Raw genomic sequence first — 21,138 nt, forward strand, 5'->3', positions numbered from 1 at the left:
GGAGAAGGAGAAGGAGAAGAAGAAGAGGAAGAAGAAGAAGAAGAAGAAGAGGAGGAAGAAGGAGGAGGGGGAGGGGGAGGGGGAGGGGGAGGGGGAGGGGGAGGGGATGACAACATGTTCAAATCCAGTTTACAAAGTCAGTATATTCCAGGTACTAAAGCCAGCAAGGACACTACAGAAGAAAAAAAAATCACAGGCCAATATCCTTGATGAACATACATATAAGCATCCTCAAAAAATACTAGCAATTCAATGGCATGTTAAAAAGATCATACACAATGATGAAGTGGGATTTATCCCTGGGATACAAGGATGATTCAACATATGTGTCTTGTTCTATTTTCTGTTGTTTGTAACAGAAATCCTGAAACTGGGTAATTTATAAAGAAAATGAATTTATTTTTTACAGTTATGGAGGCTCAAAAGTCTAAGATCAAGGAGCCACATTTGGTGAGGGCCTTCTTGCTGTAGGGGACTCTCTGCAGAGTCTCAAGGGAGCATATGGCATCATATGATGAGGAAGCTGAGCTGCTCATTCAGCTATCTTCTTCCTCTAAAGCCACCAGTCCCACTCCCATGATACTCAGTAATCTACTAACTCTTTATTAATTCATGAATGAGTTAATCCATCTATAAGGGCAGAGCCCTGATTCCCCAATCACCTGTAAAAAGCTCCACCTCTCAATACTGCCACATTGAGAATTAAGTTCCAATATGAGTTTTGGAGGGGTACCTTAGAAATATGGAAATCAACGCATTTGATATACTGTATTAACAGAATAAAGATTATAAAAATCATGTGATCACATCATTAGATGCAGAAAAAGCATTTGACAAAATCTAATGTATTTTTGATATGAATTATCAACTAGGTGTAGGATACGTATACCTCAACATAATAAGGACGTATAAAACAAGCCCACAGCTTATATTACATCAGCAGTAAAAAGCTGAAGGCTTTCCCTCTAAGACCAGGAACAAGACAAGGATGTCCACTGTCACCACTGCTAGTCAACGTAGTATACTGGAAGTCCTAATCATAGCAATTAGGCAAGAGAAAGAAAAGCCATCTAAATTGGAAAAAAAGAAATGAAATTGTTTCTGTTTGAAGATGACATGATCTTATATATAGAAAACCCTAGAAACTCCACCAAAAAACTTTGAGAAGCAATAAGCAAATTCAGGAAAGTTTCAGGATATAAAATCAACATGCAAAAACCAGTAGCATTTCTATACACTAACAAACTATCTGAAAAAAAAAATCAAGAAAACAATTCCACTTATGACAACATTGTCTTAGTCCATTTAGTGTTGCTATCAAAGAGTATTGGAGGCTGTGTAATTTATTTAAAAAATTTTTGTTTGGCTTGCAATTCTGCAGGCTGTGCAATATTCATGGCATAGGAATCTGCTGCTGGTGAGGGCCTCGGGCTTCTTCCACTCATGGCAGAAGGTGAAGGGGAGCTGGTATGTGCTGAGATCACAGAACAAGAGAAGAAGCAAGAGAAAGGAGAGAGGAGTAGTCCCAGTCTCTCTCTCTCTTTTTTTTTGAGACAGTCTCACTCCGTCACCAGGCACCAGGCTGGAGTGCAGTTGACGCGACCTCGGCTCACTGCAACCTCCGCCTCCCAGGTTCAAGCAATTCTCCTGCCTCAGCCTCCCGAGTAGTGGCACTACAGGCGCGTGCCACTACGCCCAGCTAATTTTTTTGTATTTTTAGTAGAGACAGGGTTTCACCATGTTGGCCAGGATGGTCTCCATCTCTTGACCTTGTGATCCGCCTGCCTCGGCCTCCCATCCCAGGCTCTTTTTAACAATAAGCTCTTGTGGGAACTAACAGAGTGAGAACTCACCCTTCAGAGAGATTAATCTATTCATGAGGCATCTACCCCCTTGAGCCAAGCACCTCCCATTAGGTCCTACTTCCGACATCAGGGATCAAATTGCAACATGAGGTTTTGGGAGGCAAACATCTAAACTGTGGCAAGCATCAAAAAATAAAATACTTAGGAATAAATTTAACCAAGGAGGTGAAAGTTCGTACATCGAAAACTGTAACGCATTCAAGAAAGAAACTGCAGAGGGTATACATAAATGGAAAGATATTCTGTGCTCATGCGTGTTTTTTTTTAGATGGGCATTTGCAGCCATTGGCTGTCACTGTCACGGTTTGTCCATAATGACCATAGTGGTTATTGTTCATTGAGCACCTACTCTGTGCAGGATTTGGAGCCTGCTTCTAGAGCCTGTGTTCTTAACCATTGTGCTTGCTGTCCTTGCCCCTGTCTGGCAGAAGTACTCAACAAATGATGGTTTGTATTTTTGAGGTTGTATGGAATGGAAAATTATTTGAGGCCAGGAAACAAGTATGTGGGGTGCAATTTAAAGTCAATCATTTATTCTTAGAAGTTAAGCCTCCTGGAAGCAGTTGGAGACACAGTTCCCATCAGCACCTGTACAAGCCACGCCGTTCTCTCGGCCTCATCATGTCCAGGAGGGAGCTGGCCATTCTCAGCAATGCTGTGTTGTCTCCGATGATATCAACTGACCGCCCTAGGAACCCCATAGCCTCCCCGACTCCAGCCTTATCTCTGAACAAAACACCCTCCTCCACACATCAGTGAACTGCTTGTGATGCTAGTTCTGCTCCTCAATCAGGCTCTATTCATCTGTGACCCTAGACGCGAGCAGAGGAGCGCAGGGCAGATCCTTCTTTCCACCTGAGTGGCTGCGATATGAAGACTTGCTTTGGAACACTGGGGTGCCCTGAGCGTCTCTGTGCTCCCTGGGCCCTGCACCGCTGCATGAAAGGCCCTTCTTGTTCTGTGAGCGGCCGACTGTGAGATAACCACCAAGGTGCTTTTCATGTGACTGCATCCAGGCGCTCCCGTCTGCATTGTAATCGCCAAGTTAAAGGTAACTCAATCGGCAGATAGGCCAGGAGCCTGGAACTCGGGCCTGTAGCCCTTTATCCCAACTTTAAAAAAATTGAGATGGAAGTAGCTTTAATTGTTAAATTCCCCCTGCTTTCTTAAATATCTCAGCATGCAATTTGGCAAGCAGCTAAGTTTATTTCTTAGTTGGAGAGAAACCAAAGCCCCTGAAATTTGAGTCATTTGCTTATGTCCTATTATTCCAGAATCATCTGCTCATACTCATGGCTTCACAGTTGATTCAATAAGGCATGGGATGAAGATCACAGGATGCCTTGTTATTATCTCACTGTGCAGTTCCTGCCTTCTGCCATGCTCTATTCACTCCTAGAAATAGCCAGGAGCCAGTCAGGGATAAGAGAATGTGCAAAAATTCCCAAAGAGACTGAAGGATATAGTAATACATACGTTGCTTTTTACTTTACTTTGGATGTGGATGTTCCCGGCAAGAAATGGCTGACATGGGAAAACTTGACTGGGTGAATGTGGAAGAGTCACATGCCTCTCTAAGATTACATCCTCCAGTCTGCAATGGTAAGGGTGTGACCAGAGAGTCTCTGCCACGTTGAGAATGGAAAATTATCTGAGGCCTGTTTTTAACAGTCCTGCAGGCCAGCTTCTGGAAAAAAGCATGCATCTTTCAATGGTCACATTGGCACCTAGGTTTGCTGATCATGCTGGCTTGCCTGAGAATGAAGGAATTCCTGGGATGCTAATGTCAAGACAGTATTGGGCAAATCTGGACACAAGATTTTAAATCATCCTAGGCAATTTTATCCTACCTTTCTAAATACATTTATCAGTAAAAACTGCAGGATTTGTGTAACATGCAAACACCTGTGCTTTATTAGTGGTTACTGAGTGTATCTTTCAGACTGTGGGGAATGTTCAACAGGAATGATAGTGGCTCCATTGTAAGATGCTAGAACTGTGGTTCTCACAGGAAGTAGGAGTGAGTAAAACATTACTATTTGGGACCTAGGATGTCAAGTGTCCTAAAAGAAGGATTTCATCCGAAACTCTGATAGCCTCCCTGCTGAGGAATGTTGGCTGTCGCCAGGTTTCTCCCCCGCCTCTGGTCTTGATCCTCTGTTGGTTGGCGGTCCAGCCCATTGACTGAACATAGCCATTCTTGGTGGCATGAGGGTATGGAGGGGTGGAAGCTGCTCTGTTAAGAGAGGTGGCACTTCTACATTTACTCATTCATTTATTTTAGGAAATGTTTATTGAGCACTTACTATGTGCTCTGGGAATAAAGGGCAAATAAGGCATGGTTTCTTCCCCATGTAGCTTATACTCTAGCAAGAAATGCACCACAAAAAACTGATGACTGCTAAGAAAGAAGAAATTCAGGGTGATGAGGAGCCTAAAGCAGGGCAACTGTCCTCATCCAGCGAGGAAAGAAAGAACAAATGAAATGACTGCTTCTGTGGCTCTTCTTGAATGGCTAAGAGGCATCTCACAGTGAACAGGTCCAAAATAGTGCACTTGGTTGCCCTAAGTCCTGCTCTTTCTGCAGTCTTCCCACCACAGCGGAGGGCACTACTTTCATCTCCTTGTTCAGACCAAAGTGTTTAGAGTCATCATATCTCTCCCATTCTATACCCAACCTGTCAGCTGATTTGGCTGAATAAACTTTATTTATTCAGGATGCAGCCACATCTCCCACAATCCCTGGTACTCCCCTAGTCCAGGCTTTCATTCCTGTTGGTCGAGTTTTGCAATAGCCTTCTAAGTGTCTCTGGGTGTCTACCCTTGCACCCTAGCAGCCCATTTTCAGTGTAGCCACTGGAGGGTCCTTTTAAATGACAACAATAAGAATGGTGAAGAGAGGAGGGGCAGCAGCCTCCACTGCGGCTTCAGTCTCCCATTTTTACCCTGCTAGGGAGACTAGATGGTTTGGACCAAGGAGGAATTCCCCACAGCGCAGCACAGCAGCTGTGGCGGATCATGGCCAGACTGCCTTTTAGGCCAGACCCTGACCCATCCCTCCTCACTGGGCAGGGCCTTCCTGCAGGAATTGTAGCAACTCCAGCCAGGGGTTTAGGGACAGAACTCTGATCTCCCTGGGACTAAGCCCCTGGGGGAGAGGGGTGGGTGTGGTCTCTGCATCTCAGCACACTTAGTCTTTTCTTCTGCTGACTCTGAGGAATCAGGACAGTCTAGGCGAGTGGGATTCCCCACAGTGCAGTGCTCCCCCTCTGCCAGGGGGCAGCTCGAGTGCTTCAGTAAGTTAAGTCTCAGATCCCGTGCCTCCTGACTGGGTGAGACCCCCCCAGTAGGTGTCACCAGATACCTTATACCAGGGTATTCCTGCTGGCATCAGGTTGGTGGTCCTCTGGGACAAAGATTCCAGAGGAAGGAGCAGGCAGCAATCTTTGCTGTTCTGCAACCTCCACTGGTAACACTTGCAGGTGTGGGAGGGACCCAGGTGAATAGGGTCTGGAGTGGGCACCCAGCAAACAGCAGCAGCCCTGTGAAAGAGGAGTCTGACTGTTAAAAGAGAAACAACCTAAAAGCACACCAACAACAGCATCAACAAAAAGTCCCTGCAGAAACCCATCCAAAGGTCAGCCTCAAAGATCAAAGCTAAGATGAGAAAGAATGAGTAAAAAAATGCTGAAAACTCAAAGAGCCAGAGTACATCTTCTCCTCCAAATGATGGCAACACCTCTCCAGCAAGGGCATAGAACTGGGCAGAGGCTGAAATGGATGAATTGACAGAAGTAGGCTTCAGAACGTGGGTAGTAACAAATTTGGCTGAGCTAAATGAATGTGTTCTAACCCAAGGCAAAGAAGCTAAGAACTGTGATAAAACATTACAGGAGCTGTTAACCAGAGTAACAAATTTAGAGAGGAACATAAATGACCTGAGGGAGCTAAAATATACAACATGAGAACTTCACAATGCAACCACAAGTATCAATAACTGAATAGACCAAGCAGAGGAAAGAATTTCAGAGCTCGAAGACTATCTTGCTGAAACAAGACAGGCAGACAAGATTAGAGAAAAAAGAATGAAAAGGAACAAACCAAAGCTCCGAGAACTATGGAATTATGTAAAAAATCTGAACCTACAACTGATTGGGGTACCTGAAAGAGATGGGGATAATGGAACCAGAAGTTTGTTTTCCAACCAAGTTGGACATCATCCTGAAGAACTTCCCCAACCTAACAAGACAGGCCAACATTCAAATTCAGGAAATCGAGAGGATCCAAATAAGGTATTCCATGAGAAGATCAACCCCAAGACACATAATCATCAGATGCTCCAAGTTCAAAATGAAGGAAAAATTGTGAGTGCAGCCAGAGAGGAAGACCAGGTCACCTACAAAGAGAAGCCCAACAGAATAACAGTAGACCTCTCAGCAGAAACCCTACAAGCCTGAAGAGATTGGGGACCAATATTCAATATTCTTAAAGAAAAGAATTTCCAACCCAGAATTTCATGTGGCCATACTAAGCTTTGTAAGTGAAGGAGAAATAAAATCCTTTTCAGACAAGTAAATGCTGAAGGAATTAGTCATCATCAGCCCTGACTTGCAAGAGCTCCTGAAGGAAGCACTAAATGTGGAAAGGAAAAGCTGTTATCAACCATTGAGAAAACAGACTGAAGTACAAAGACCAATGACACTATGAAGCAACTACCTCAACAAATCTGCAAAATAAACAGCTAGCATCATGATGACAGGATCAGATTAACACATGACAATATCAGCCTTAAATGTAAATGGGCTAAATGCCCTAATTGAAAGACACAGAATGGCAAGCTGGATGAGTCAAGACCTATCAGTGTGCTGTATTCAAGAGACCCATCTCATGTGCAAAGGCAAACATAGGCTCAAAATAAAGGGATGTAGGGAAATTTACTAAGCAAATGGAAAGCAGAAAAAAGCAGGGATTGCAATCCTCATTTCTGACAAAACAGACTTTAAACCAACAAAAAATTTAAAAAGATAAGGGCATTACATAATGGCAAAGGGACCAATTCAACAAGAAGAGCTAACTATTCCAAATATATATGCACCCAATACAGGACCACCCAGATTCATAAAACAAGTTCTTAGAAACCTGCAAAGAGACTTAGACTCCTGCACAATAATAGTGGGAGTCTTCAATGCCCCACTGTCAGTATTAGATCATCAAGACAGAAAATTAAAAAGGATATTCAGGACTTGAACTCAGCTCTGGATTAAGTGGGTCTGACAGATAACTACAGAACTCTCCACCCCCCAAAACAACAGAATATACATTCTGTTCAGTGCCACAGGACACTTTCTCTAAATCAGTCACATAATTGGAAGTAAAACACTCCTCAGCAAATACTAAATAACTGAAATCATAACAGTCTTTCAGACCACAGCACAATCAAATTAGAACTTGAGATTAAGAAACTCACTCAAGGCCGGGCGCGGTGGCTCAAGCCTGTAATCCCAGCACTTTGGGAGGCCGAGGCGGGTGGATCACGAGGTCAAGAGATCGAGACCATCCTGGTCAACATGGTGAAACCCCATCTCTACTAATACAAAAAATTAGCTGGGCACGGTGGTGCGTGCCTGTAATCCCAGCTACTCAGGAGGCTGAGGCAGGAGAATTGCCTGAACCCAGGAGGCGGAGATTGCGGTGAGCCAAGATCGCGCCATTGCGCTCCAGCCTGGGTATCAAGAGCGAAACTCCGTCTCAAAAAAAAAAAAAAAAGAAACTCACTCAAAACCTCAACTACATGAAAATTGAACAACCTGTTCCTGAATGTATCCTGGGTAAATACTGAAGTTAAGGCAGAAACCAAGAAGTTCTTTGAAACCAATGAAAATGAAGAGACAGTGTACCTGATATGGTTTGGCTGTGTGTCCCCACCAAAATCTCACCTTGAATTGTAATAATCCCCATGTGTTACATGAGGAACCAGGTGGAGATAAGTGAATCATGGGGGTGGTTTCCCCCATACTGTTCTCATGGTAGTGAGTAAGTCTCAAGAGATCTGATGGTTTTATAAATGGGAGTTACCCTGCACAAGCCCTCTTGCCTGCCATCATGTAAGTTGTGCCTTTACTCCTCCTTCGCCTTTTGCCATGATCGTGAAGCCTCCCCAGCCATGTGGAACTATTAGTCCATTAAACTTCTTTCCTTTATAAATTACCCAGTCTCGGGTATGTCTTTATTAGCATCATGAGACCAGACAAACACAGTAAATTGATACCAGTAGAGTGGAGTGCTGCTGTAAAGATACCCAAAAATCTGAAAGCGACTTTGGAACTGGGTAACAGGCAGAGGTTGGAACTTGGAGGACTCAGAAGAAGACAGGAAGATGTGGGAAAGTTTGGAACTTCCTAGACTTATTGAATGGCTTTGGCCAAAATGCTGATAGTGGTATGGACAATGAAGTCCAGGTTGAGGTGGTCTCAGATGGAGATGAGGAACTTGTTGGGAACTGGAGCAAAGGTGACTCTTGTTATGCTTTAGCAAAGACACTGGTGGCATTTTGCCCCTGCTCTGGAGATTTGTGGAACTTTGAACTTGAGAGAGATGATTTATGGCATCTGGGGGATGAAATTTCTAAGCAGCAAAGCATTCAAGAGATGACTTGGGTGCTGTCAAAAGCATTCCATTTTATGTATTCACAAATATATGGTTTGGAATTGGAACTTATGTTTAAAAGGGAAGCAGAGCATAAAAGTTTGGAAAATTTTCAGCCTGACAATGCAATAGAAAAGAAAAACTCATTTTTGTGGGGAGAAACTCAAGCCAGCTGCAGAAATTTGTATAAGTAACAAGGAGCCAAAAGTTAATTTCCAAGACAATGGGAAAAATGTCTTCAGGGCATATCAGGGGCTGTTCCTGGCAGCCCCTCCCATTACAGGTCAAGAGGCCTAGGAGAAAGAAATGGTTTCATGGGCCAGGCCCAGGGCCCCCCTGCTCTGTGCAACCTAGACACTTGGTGACCTGTGTCCCTTGCCTCTCTAGCCATGGCTAAAAGGGGCCAAGGTACAGCTCAGGCTGTGGCTTCAAAGGGTACAAGCTCCAAGCCTTGGGTGGCTTTCATGTGATGTTGAGAGGCTTTCAACAGATGTCAAGAATTGAGATTTGGGAGCCTCTGCCTAGTTTTCAGTGAATGCATGGAAATACCTGGGTATCCAGGTATTGTTACCAATCATTACCAATCATTGCAAAAAACACACTCTCTCTTCCTTTGGGCTCACATTCTCACGTCCTTTGGGTTTCTTCTGATCTCTGCTGAGCAAAGCGGCCTTTCCCAAGTTCCTTAAATATAAAGATACCCTTCTCACTATCTCTGTTCTCAGTGCTTAATTTTTCTTTGCATCACTTATTGATACATAGAGTATCTTTTGTCTTTTTTTCATATATCATCTTTACACCTCTTACAGAATGTGAGCTTCATGTGAAAGAGAGCTTGCCCTGCTTACTAAAGCAGACCATGGAATGTAGCAGGTGCTTGGTTAGCATATGTTGAAGGAATGAAATGGAAAGACAGGAGAGAAGTAGTTGTTCCAGTCAGTGGAAAGAGCACACTTGACCTTACAGGGCCTACACTTTGTGCATTTGAGAACTTCTGCCTTTGAAGACTCCAAGATCATCTCAAATTAGGACTGGCCAGAAGCTTCTAGACACCAACTGGCAGGTCATAGAGCTTGGATAGCAGAAAAAAAGTCAGATATGAGGAAAATACAAAGCCTATACAAACCTTTCATCCCTTTCTTCCAGGAGTCCCAGAATTTTCAGGAGGAGAACTTCCCAATTCAAATTATATAGGTTAAAACCAGAAGGTGCAGAAAGATTCTGCATTAGGACCAGGGGCTTTTGTGAACTTGACTCTGACTAGATGGGCTTGGAGTTGACTTCCTTATAAACTGATTTCTCAGAGATTATCCCAAATGGGGAAATGCTGCTTGCCATGATAAAAGTAATGATTTGTGCATGCATCATACATGAATAGTCATCATGGACCAGAAACTGAGTTAAGTGTTTTATCTGGGTTGTCTCTTTACCCAAAGTAGGATTAAATTAGCAGAAGTGGGTACCACAATTCTCATTGTTTTTACAAGTGAAGAGAAAGAGGCACAGACCAGTTAACTACCCCAGCCAAGATCACACAGAAGAGCAAGGATGTGAGCTTGGATGGTATAATTTCAAAGGCCACACACTAAATTGTCACACTGTCTAGAATGGCCTTTTTGCAGGAGTGGAATGCAACTTTAGAGCATGGAGATTTAAGAATCATCTGGATCATTAATTGTTGAAAGAAAGTGGCTTGTCCCCATCCACACAGCTCTCAAAAGGCAATGTTTCTACGTCCAGACCCAGCATTTGAGGCCCTTCCCATTGTACTTGTAACCTTTGGCTGCTGGGTAACCCTTAAATGGGCAACCATCTAAAGTAAGTTAAGACAGTTCTTTTATCTTCAAAGACTTTGAAATCTGGGTCACTTTTCCAACAAGGAGACTGTTTCTTAGCATCCACCACATGTGGTAGCAATAACTTCGACTTTCTGAACACACTTGAAATTTTACAGATCTCCGAGTAATTGCCCCATCATTTGGTAAACCAGTATTACCAACCAGTCTCTGAGGAGTAACTCAATGCCCATTGCTTGTCATAGCTCTGAAACTGCTGCAGCTAAGCCAAGAGAGGTCTGCAGGGCACCTGCATCTACCAACATCCTGCCTCACACAAGGCAGCCACAGCAGGGATTATGAAGAAACCATCGTGTATGTAAGGGGAAAAGTGTTTGACTCAGTGTGTCACTGTCAGAAGGACTTGGCCTTGCAGATGGTCATTCCCTCCATGAAAAGAGAGCAGAGAACCTTCAGCAGTGGCACCCACCTGGCTGTACACAGCTCATCTCCCACTGCTGTGGACAGTGATGGGCACAGCACAGGGAATGCACTTTGGGCTCCTGGAGCCAGTGGAACATGACTGGAAGGGGTGGGTGTTGGAGTCAAATGGTTCCTAGCTCCCATCAGAGAGATTTTCGGCATATCCTTGACCTTCTTTGACTACTAGTCTTCTTATCTGAATACAGGAAACAAATAAAACCTTAGAAGTTATTGCAAGAATTAATTTAGGCTATGTGGCGTGGGGGTTGGCAAATATTTTCTATGAAAGGTCAGATAGGCCTTGCAGTCTGTCTGGTTTCTGTCACAACTACTCAATTCTATTGAGTTCCAAAAGCAGCCGTAGACAATATGTAAATAGATGGACATGGTTGTGTTCCAATAAAACTTTGTTTACAAAATAGGTAGGAGGCTGGATTTGGTTTGTGAGTTGTACTCCTGATGTAGAGCATCTGGACCAAAATCTGGCACATGCTAGGTACTAAGTAGAAGCCATTATTATTGTCAATATTATTACTACTTCTACTACTGTTACTCTGCTGATTCAACCATTTATGGCTGGGTGATTGTAAGCAATCATAATTGATTGATGGTGTAAAAATAAAGTAAGATATATACATATAATTATAACAAAAATAATCAAAAGTAATAGAGTTATTCTAAACAACACTTAGAGAAGGCTTACCACATACCAGTCTTCTAAGCACATTACACATATTAACTCTTTAGCCTTTTAAGCACATTATACATATTAAGTCTTTAACCACAGGTAGATTTTATTGTTTTCCCCATTCTGCAGGTGAGAAAACTGAGACAAATAGATCTTAATAACTTACCAAAGCATGTAGCCAGGATTTGAACCTAGACAATGTGGCTTCAGAGCCCATACTCATTTCTTTGCTTCCTCTTCAAGTGTGAGGCCTTTTGAAGATTTGGGGACTGTGGCATTGCTCAGCCTGTTGAAAGATTGAACCACAGGCCTGGTCAGGTCCTCAGCTTGGGAGGATTCTTCTCCAACAGCACTTAGCTCCCTGTCCTTGACTCTAATTGCTGGCCAATGTGGGAGATGTTTGGGGCACAGCTAATTACGTCTGAGCACCTGGGCAGCTCTCATTTACTGGTGCTAATTAAATGACTTCAGTGCTCGTGGTACCCATTAACTAGCTGATTACTTTTTCTCTGCCACTAACAGTGAAATTACTGAGCCTGGAAAAGGTCTGTTGGGAAAGAAATAACTCTTATTTGGGTGGGATGATTATTTCATTTTTACTATATATTATGTTCTTTAAAACAAACCTTTAGACATCATTTCATTTTGGAAACCTCTTTACCAATCCCCAAATCCAAAATCTGGCAGATTTTGGTGATGATAAAATTTCCACTTCAAGTAAAATTTTAATTTCTCGAGGATTTATTGCCATTTTCCATGGCTGGGCGTATTTCCCTTTGAATTTAGAGCACTTCTCCTTTGAATGTCTCTCCAGAGCCCAGGATGTTTGTGGACCTTAGAAGCCAGGGAATTGGCTTTGCTGTCTCCCCAGTGACCTCACAATAGCAAATTAAACCAGGAAAGCAAAAACAATCAGTTCCTTGCTGGAGACACGTAACATCAGCCCTGGGAAAGGAGGAACAGCCGTGCCCTCCTGTTGGCAGCAAGTTGAGCAGCATAATCTCATGGGTCTTTTTCATGTATGACATGTGATTCATATATATATATATATATATGTGAGTGCAGTTCTCAGTGAGCCAAGCCAGTGGGGGGAGAATAAACCTTGCTTTCTTTCCATTTGATTCCCATATTTATAGGCAGGGGTCTTTGGGCTCTTTACATTCTTTTGTCGAACACATTTGGAGAGATTATTTTTCTGAGCATGGTGGGTATTCTCTTTGAGGTCACACAGTCTGCTGTTTGAAAAACCAACCCTGGGCGATCTTCCTCTGCTTGATTTATTTGGAAATATCTGCGTTGCATCCTCAGTGCCACTCACCCATCAAAGCTGGAGAAATCTGCTAGCCAAAAGCCAGATGGCATTTCTGTGCCAGTACACTCCCAGATGCACCAGGTGGCGGGGAGAAAGATGGAGGCAACGTTTATGGAGGAGATCAACCCAGACGGGAGAAAAGGGAGTCCTCTGGATAAAAATAGCTCGGTATGAACTCCCGTCCCCCACTCCTTAATGATTTCTCTGCTGACGGTGTTTGGCTCTCAGAGGAGCAGTGGGCGGTGAGGATGGTTACTCAACTGGAGAGAAGCGAAGGGAACCCGCCTGCCAGGTGGGTTTCCCAACCCTGCACGGCTCTAAACTTCCCCACATGTGAACAAGTGTTTACAGTTTTAAAGATGTGTTGAGTAATTGCACATGCGAGATATCTCCCCTTTAATGCGCCCAGCATGTTCCAAGGCTTTCTACGAGAACACCCTGGTTGACAATGAAATTGTTTGCCTTCTCTGTGTTGAGGCTTAAGGAGGTGCTGGTTTGTGTTGAGATATAATTGGTAGCACTTGTGCCTTTGTAGTCCTTTTTTTAGCTACTGAAAATTACTGCCTTAATCCATTCTTTGCTTACCCGGATTACCATAGAAGCCCCACGGAGCTCCCCTTCACATCAGAAGAACAGAGTGACAGTTCTTAAAACTGATTTTGATGCTCACATAACATTTCAAGATGCTGGGTAGAAAACAAAAACAGTAACAGCATCAATTCTCTTTCAAGTTCTCTCAATTTTCAAAAATTTTGAATCACTGCAAAATCATATAATTGTTCTTTTGCTATTTAAAAGTCATCAAAAACCCTCCTGTTTTTACAGATGGGTTTTTCTGATTCTCTCCCCCACCTCCACCCCTTCTCTTAATTATTCCTTGCTCTCTTTATTTTCATGGGAAAATAGCTGGTGTCACCTCAGGGAGACAGGGAGGGCATTCTGCTTTGCTTGTTATTTTTTATAGAGTTCTTTGTCTTCTCTCCAGCTTCCAGCAAAACATAGCCAAAATAGTTTGGCAGATCACTTTGCGTTAGTAAAACTCTCTGTGTCAGCCATAACCAAAACTTGGAGAAAAGAACTAAAGTCAACTTGCAAGCATGTCTCGCGATCCACAAACATCTTACCCTCGGTTCTCAGATGGGATTCTGTGATTAAGCAAGACTGATGGGTGGCTGAGATGTCACCTCCCTGCCAGTCCTTCACTTGCCCCAGGATCTCTCCCCATCTCAGCGGCAAATGATGGAACTTTACAACCTGGCCGCTTCCTATCAATTAGTTCCACGGCTGCATATTTCCAACTTGAAAATCTTTTTACTACTGTTTTGCAGTTTTCCCAACTGAGCACTTTGGCATCTGAGAAAGAGACTCTGAGAGGCGCAGCCCTGGGAGGACTGAGCCCTCCCTCCTAGTTGGCCAGCTCTGTCCCTGCTCCAGACTCACTGTGGACGACACCTTCATTCCTCCTGCAGGCCTTCTGTAGGATGTTAGACAGGGACATCCTCACCTGAGAGATGTGTGCTTATGTGGAGAAGACCTTACGATTTCCAAAGTCTTTCCAACATTTGAGTCTGAGCTTCTGTCCGGCTGGAATCAGATATTAATTACATTTAAATGAGACGTAAAATCTTACTAACCGTTCTTGCTTTCACCCAAACCTTTTCCATGAGGCTGCACTACCTCCCCTCCTCCTAAGCCAGGGTTAGGGCAGCCTGTAGATGAGTTTTTCTGCTAGTTGGATGGTCTGGTGGCAGCGACAACCAGAGAAGCCCCTTTCATTTCCTCCTACTGCATCCCACTCTCATAGCTGTAGCGGTGGAATTGGGATGCTTATTATTCCAGGAAAATTAGTTGTTCCTCTGCCGTTTTGTGAGATTCTTGAGGATAGTTTTGTGGTTGCTCACTTTTGTGCAACTCTCATTTTTGTGTAGAGTAGGTGCTCAACAAATACTGTTTGGCTAAATCCTATATTCTCTCTGAAGTGGTGCCTCTTTCTGATTGGCATTAATCCTAGAACTGGCAGTAAAGATCAAATCCCTGCAGCATGGCATAGAGGTGCAAGGGCTGTATGGGAAACAAGAAGTGTAGGCATGGCCTTGGAGGAGCAGTTGGCACCAGGGTGCTCCCACACGGAGGATGGCGGTGACGCATGGGCAATCCTGGAAGGTCTAGAAAGAACAGAAGAGTGCAGGCATCCATTCATTCACCAGCAGGTGTTGGGTGTCTGGGGCGGGGGAGCAGATACTGGCTGGGGTCCTGCAGTGAACAGGAGAAAAATAAACCCTCTCCTTCTGGTGTGTACCGCTTACTAAGGGAGGCAGATGATAACCTGTGTAATTAACTTCAAGAAGTGCTGCGAAGGAAAGGTACTCCCTCCCCAGCAGGGGTGCAAGAGTAGTAGATGGCTGAGTGCAGTAGCTCACGCCTGTAATCCCAGCACTTTGGGAGACTGAGGTGGGCAGATCATGAGGTCAAAAGATTAAGACTATCCTGGCCAACATGACGAAACCCTGTCTCTACTGAAAATACAAAAAATTAGCTAGGTGTGGTGGCATGTGCCTGTAGTTCCAGATACTCAGGAGGCTGAGGCAAGAGAATGTCTTGAACCCTGGAGGCAGAGGTTGCAGAGAGTATGCCACTGTACTCCAGCCTGGCAACAAAGCAAGACTACATCTCAAAAACAAAGCAAAAACAATAGAGAATAGTAAACCTGAATCCAGGGATTCTTGGACAAGGAAAAAAAGGGCAGATGATGAACACAGGGCCTTGGGCTCAGAGCATCAGAGTGGGTACTCAGGATCACGATGGGGGCCCACAGCAGAGATGGAGTTGTAGCAAGGGAGGCTAGATACTGGATCCCAGAAATCCAGGTTGGAGCTCCTTAAATCTCTCTTGAGCAGGTAAGGATTTGTCCTGAAGGAGACAGGGCCGAGCTTAAAGTTTGGAGCCAATTTCACTCCAATCATTCATTCATGGAGCAGCCACCACGTGACTGATAATGTCATAGGCAAATAGCAATATCAGTTCAGTTCTTGTTCTTGCAGAGTTTTCACTCCAATGGGAAAAACGATCAACTAATAATTGCACAAATGTGTCTAATTATAGACTGCTGAATGTGCTATGAGGAAAAGGAACAGAAGCCACAGCGAGTAACCAGAGGGTCTAATTTAAAGTAGATTTTTACTGAGGTCTCTCTCAGGATGCAAAGTTTGGCCTAAAGGAGTTGGGCTGATGAGAATTGGGTGGAAGAGCACTTTAGGTAAAGCAAACAACTTGTGCAAAGGGCCTGTGGTCTGCAGAAAAATGTTCCCCCCGACCACACAGGTGTTCACACCTGAATCCCTGGAGCCTGTGAATACTTTACCTAACATAGCAAAAGGAACTTTGCAGTTTAAGGTTATGGCCCTTGAGATGGGTTCATAGCCTGGATTATCAGGGGGCCCCAGTCTAATCACATGAAACATTAAAGGGAGAGAAGCTTTCCCAGCTGCAGCCAGAGAAAGATGTGCCAACCGAAGAGTCAGAAAGATGCTGCATTTGAAGATGGGCTGTACACTGGAAGGCAAGCAGCTTCTAGATGTTTGAAAGGCAAGGAAACACATTCTCTCCCACAGCCTCCAGAAAGGAATGCATCCCAGCAGACACGGAGACTTTGGCCCAGGGAGACCCATGTGGGCTTCCGGTCTAGAGAACTGTAAGATAGGAAATGAATCCAGTCTTGGTACATAACAGCTTGGTACATTCCAGAGACCAAAAGGTGGTGGCTGATATGGCAAGAGCATGGATATGAGACAAACACACCATTTAAGTGATTGAAACAGGGAAGGGACAGACATGATGATCTGATTTCTGTTTTTCAATTCCACTTTAGATGTTAGGTGGAGAAAGGATGAGGGGCAAGCATAGAATGGAGAGACTAGTTAGGAGTCTATTTTAGGAGCCCTCGTAAAAGGTGATAGGAGCTTCAATGAGGGTGGTATCAGAGAAGAGAAAGTAGCATATGCAGTTGAGAGCTGTCTGGGGGAGGAATTAATCAGATGTGATGATTGACTGGATTCAGGGAGCAAAGGAAGAGAGGAATTAAGCATCCCCCCTCTCTCCCCGTCAGGCTTTTGACTTGATCATAGGGTGAGAGCAAAGGTCTAGGAAGCTGGGCAGAGGTAGGGTTCACTACACCCAGCCACTGCACAGATGTCTCCACCTGCCACCATCAAAGCTGATCACTGAGAAGCATCTGTCATCTCAGAAGACAATGGGAAATCCTCCAGAAAGCCAGGGAAATGCCTACGGCAAGATCCACTGATTGGGACTCTTTTTGAAAGTATGAGTGATAGAAAAACCAAAGTATCTTAAGTGTCTTAAGTCCAAAGATAATTTATGCTTATTTTTAAGCTGGAAGTCCAGAGGTTACATCTGGCTTAATCTGGGCTTGGTTCAGGGTTCAGATGATGTCACAGGGCTCATCCCTTGGCCTCACTTTCTTTAAAGGGCTCCATTCTCCATCCCTGTATGCTGACAGCCCCAAGTCCAGCAAAAGAGAGTAAGTGTCTTTGTCCTGGAATACCCAGTAAAATTACTGAGATCCATTTTGGTTGGACCAGCCTTAATCTATCTCCACCACCATCACTAAGGGCACCCTAGGACAGGGAAAGGAAGGTGCTGGTTGGCTTTGCCTGGGTCGGGAGTTCCCCTTAAGCTATGGCCAGAGAGAGAGGAAGGGGTGGAGGCCCAAAGAGAAGTCAGGGACGCTCCCTGCAGGAAACAGGCTGGATAGGCACAGAAGGGCCAGCTCCCCAACCCCTCACACAAACATCCACAATCCCTGGTTACTTTACTGATTCATAGCAAAAGTGTGTGTGACCCAAATATACGGCTTTTTGACTGAAAACCTTGTGTAAAACTAAAGCAAACTGAGTTCATCATCAGAGCTATCTCTTCCCTTTGCTGTTGCTGTTCATAGTCACCGTGTGAGCAGAACAGAAGTGCCAGGTTGGAGGGTTTGGGAAGGGTAGATCATACGAAATGGCGGGTGGTGTCAGGGAAGAGACTGACTTGGAAACTACAGATGAAAGCAGCGCTCTGGGGCCACTGAATGTGGGGGCAACAGAACATTCTGGGGCATCGGTGGGCTGTCCATCTCAAGTGTTGGGCACATCTCTGAGGAAGAGTCCTTGTTTCTGTGGCTCCTTCCCATGGGAAGAGTAGTGTCCCAATGGCCAACTTGTCCCTTGCTTTCATCCTGGCTCTTACCTTTTGCTGCTGCAGCCACAGCCGTGAGTATCCTCAGGCTTCAGAATAGGCTCACCTTTAGTGTCCTCTGCTGTGGCAAGGAGAAGATCTGGTCGGACCCCAATGAGACCAATGAAATCACCAATGCCAACTCCCATCAGCAGATCCGGAAGTTGATCAAAGATGGGCTGATCATCCGCAAGCCTGTGACTGTCCAATCCCGGCTCGATGCCAGAAAAACACCTTGGCCCACTGGAAGGGCAGGCACATGGGCATAAGTAAGTGAAAGGGCACAGGCAATGCCCAAATGCCAGAGAAGGTCACATGGATGAGGAGAATAAGGATTCTGTGCCAGCTGCTCAGAAGATCCCGCAAACCTAAGAAGATTGATTGCCACACGTATCACAGCCTGTACCTGAAGGTAAGGGGAGTGTGTTCAAAAACGCGAGGATTCTCATGGAACACATCCACAAGCTGAAGGCAGGCAAGGCCCGCAAGAAGCTCCTGGCTGACCAGGCTGAGGCCTGCAGGTCTAAGATGAAGGAAGCGCACAAGCACCGTGAAGAGGCCTATGGGCCAAGAAGGAGATTATCAAGACTTTGTCTAAGGAGGAAGAGACCAAGAAATAAAAGCTCCCCCTCTGTCTGTACATACTGGCCTCCCTGATTACATAGATCAGCCATTAACATAAAACAAGCCTTAAAAAATGAATAAATGCCATATAATTTCTAACTCTTCCCCTATTCAGGGAGGCCATGGGAGTTTTGGTCAGCCTCAGAGGGCTGTGTGTCTTCAGCAGATATTATTTGATGGACTAAGCAGGTCCTGGAGCCAGAGGATCCACCTCTTGGCTCTACTGCCTTTGGGTGGGCTCAGGAACTCTGAGTAATTGAGAAAGGCATGGGGAATATTCTGAAGGTTCTCTAGAAGGCAGTGATGTGTGTGTCACATCTTAGAAAAGGTCCTAGAAAAAATAATGCTAAGACCTGGGCACACAGGCAAGGGACATTTTATTTGATATGGCCCATGGGCAGTTCAGACCAAAGCAGATACTGTCAGGGCCCTGGCTATAGTCCCTCAGCTCTCCTCATTGCTTCCTATGCTCACAGTTTGCTACTGCAAGCAACTAACGCTCCCCGCTGATGGCATTCTGTGGCTGGAATGTGCTTGTCCCCATTCTAGAACTGGCTGGATTGCTGGGTAGGTAACACCATCAGAAGCAGCTCTCATCAGCAACGGATGGGGGCTGAGGAGTGAATACGCAAGCTCCCGCAGTGCCCTGTACTCTGAGGAAGACAAGAGGCTTCCTAAGCTCCCCCAAGCTTCCCCAGTGCCCTGTACTCTCAGAAGCCCCAGTGAGCAGAGATGTGCTGGTAAACAAGCTCTTTGATAGGAGAGGAAGTAGAGAAAGGGTCTCAGTGATCCACTAAATCCCCCTCTGCCAGCTAGGACGGGCATTGCTGTGTGTGCCCCTCTCTGATTATACAGGCAGCCTTGCCCTTCACTACAGCGTTGTTGGTTCCCCAGGGACCAGCACCCCTCAGACCCTGACTCAGGAAGCCTGCCTACCTGCCATGGCAGCCCTGGCCTGCTGGGGAGGCTATTATAGCTGAGCTGTGTCTCCCTGATCTCCAGGATGGGGTTAGGCTTCTCTCCAGCCAGCTCAGGCTGGCTCCGGCAGCCCCTTTTTGATTTGGCCCCAGCACTGCAAGTCACGCTCTGAGACTCTTGGGTGATGGACTGAATAGACGAAGCAAATGGTTCTGAGTTCCATTCTCCACTTTACCTTCCCCAGGGCATCTCACTTCTGGGTTGCCTTTATCTTCACACCAGAAGAGCACTCTCCAGGCTTTACTGTCAGTAGGATTTTTAAAAATGGCATTTCTATGGTGAAACAATGTCCCTTGTTTGGAAATACACAGAGCTTTATAAAATATGTTCCTGTGTTTTCCTGGATCAGGGCATATTGTAGAGTCTAGGGATTTATTTACAATGAAGAAATTGTTTTTGCAAATTGTGGTTAAACAAAGGGATTGTTTTTGGAGAGCCGAGTAAAGGAGACATTGTTTTTAAGTTATTTGGGACACAAGCTGGAAAGGGATGATTTTACAAGGAATCGCGGGGAGGCAGTCAATAAGCACAGTTGTCCATTTCTTTGGAACAGGCAAACTAGGACTGAAACACTGTCACCTCTATCATTCTTCCTTTCTTTCTCCAAGCTTATTTCATCTTCTCTGCTTCAGTCCCTGCAAATGAGCATATATCAGTGGTTCCCCCAGCAGGGTCCCCCTTACTCAGGGTTCGATTGCACTGGCTCCTCCAAAGCTCAAAAGTAGATTTGCGGCAGGACCTTCCTTATCATGCCATGAGGCTTTGCTTCCAAAGAGCTCTCAGCGCTTTGGAGATAGAGTATCTTTTTTGCCTGCACCAAGTCCCCAAGCAGGGGAAAATGGAGCATGTCAGAGTTCATGAGATGAAAATAAAGGCCAAATCCAAACTCTTTCCATTGTCACAGTCACATCGTAGGAGCTTTCCCAAGTGGCAAAATAGGGCACAGAGGTGACAAGCCTATTAACAAGACCTGCTTCTCTGGAGGATCCAGTGAATGGCATATCTGCCATTGGGAAGATACGTCCTGACTTATTTAAGGCAAGTTGTATTCTTCCAGGCCCTGAGCTTTATGAATTTAGAATTTTACTTTTGGGGGAGCAGAACAAACTACAGTGGTTGGGCATGTGGAGGTGGGACTGGGAGATGGAGGTTGTTTGCCTAAATAATCACTCCGTAAATGACATTTCAGCACCGTAAGAGATCTTGGGAAGAATGTATTGATCTTCTGGATCCCTATTAGAGTGAAAATATCATGAGGACGTATGAGGTCCTGAGTGAAGAACACCCAGACAGTCTGCAGCATCTGTGGTGATGGGCTGACTGCTGCCGGGAGGCATGCAGGTGTGTGGGTGGGAAGTGTTGAGCGGGCTTGCTGATGGAAGCAGTGTGTAGGCTCCACTCCACTTACCTGGCAATTTTTCCAAGGACAGTGGACATCTTATTCAGTAACACTCATGGATAGTTCAGACCCATAGCAAATGCCATAGTCCCTCACCAATCCCCATTCCCTTCCAGGCTAATGGGTTTCTATGG

General features: G+C 44.9%; 1 pseudogene; it reads left to right on the forward strand.

Annotated features, from left to right (window-relative positions):
- Nucleotides 1-17,957: 17,957 nt before the first annotated feature.
- Nucleotides 17,958-18,623, forward strand: LOC105718005 (large ribosomal subunit protein eL19-like; annotated as a pseudogene).
- The last annotated feature ends 2,515 nt before the right edge of the window (nt 18,624-21,138 follow it).

The sequence above is a fragment of the Aotus nancymaae genome, unplaced genomic scaffold (genome assembly GCF_030222135.1).
Source record: "Aotus nancymaae isolate 86718 unplaced genomic scaffold, 86718_ANA_hifiasm-v0.15.2.pri h1tg000010l, whole genome shotgun sequence".
Taxonomy (NCBI): Eukaryota; Metazoa; Chordata; class Mammalia; order Primates; family Aotidae; genus Aotus; species Aotus nancymaae.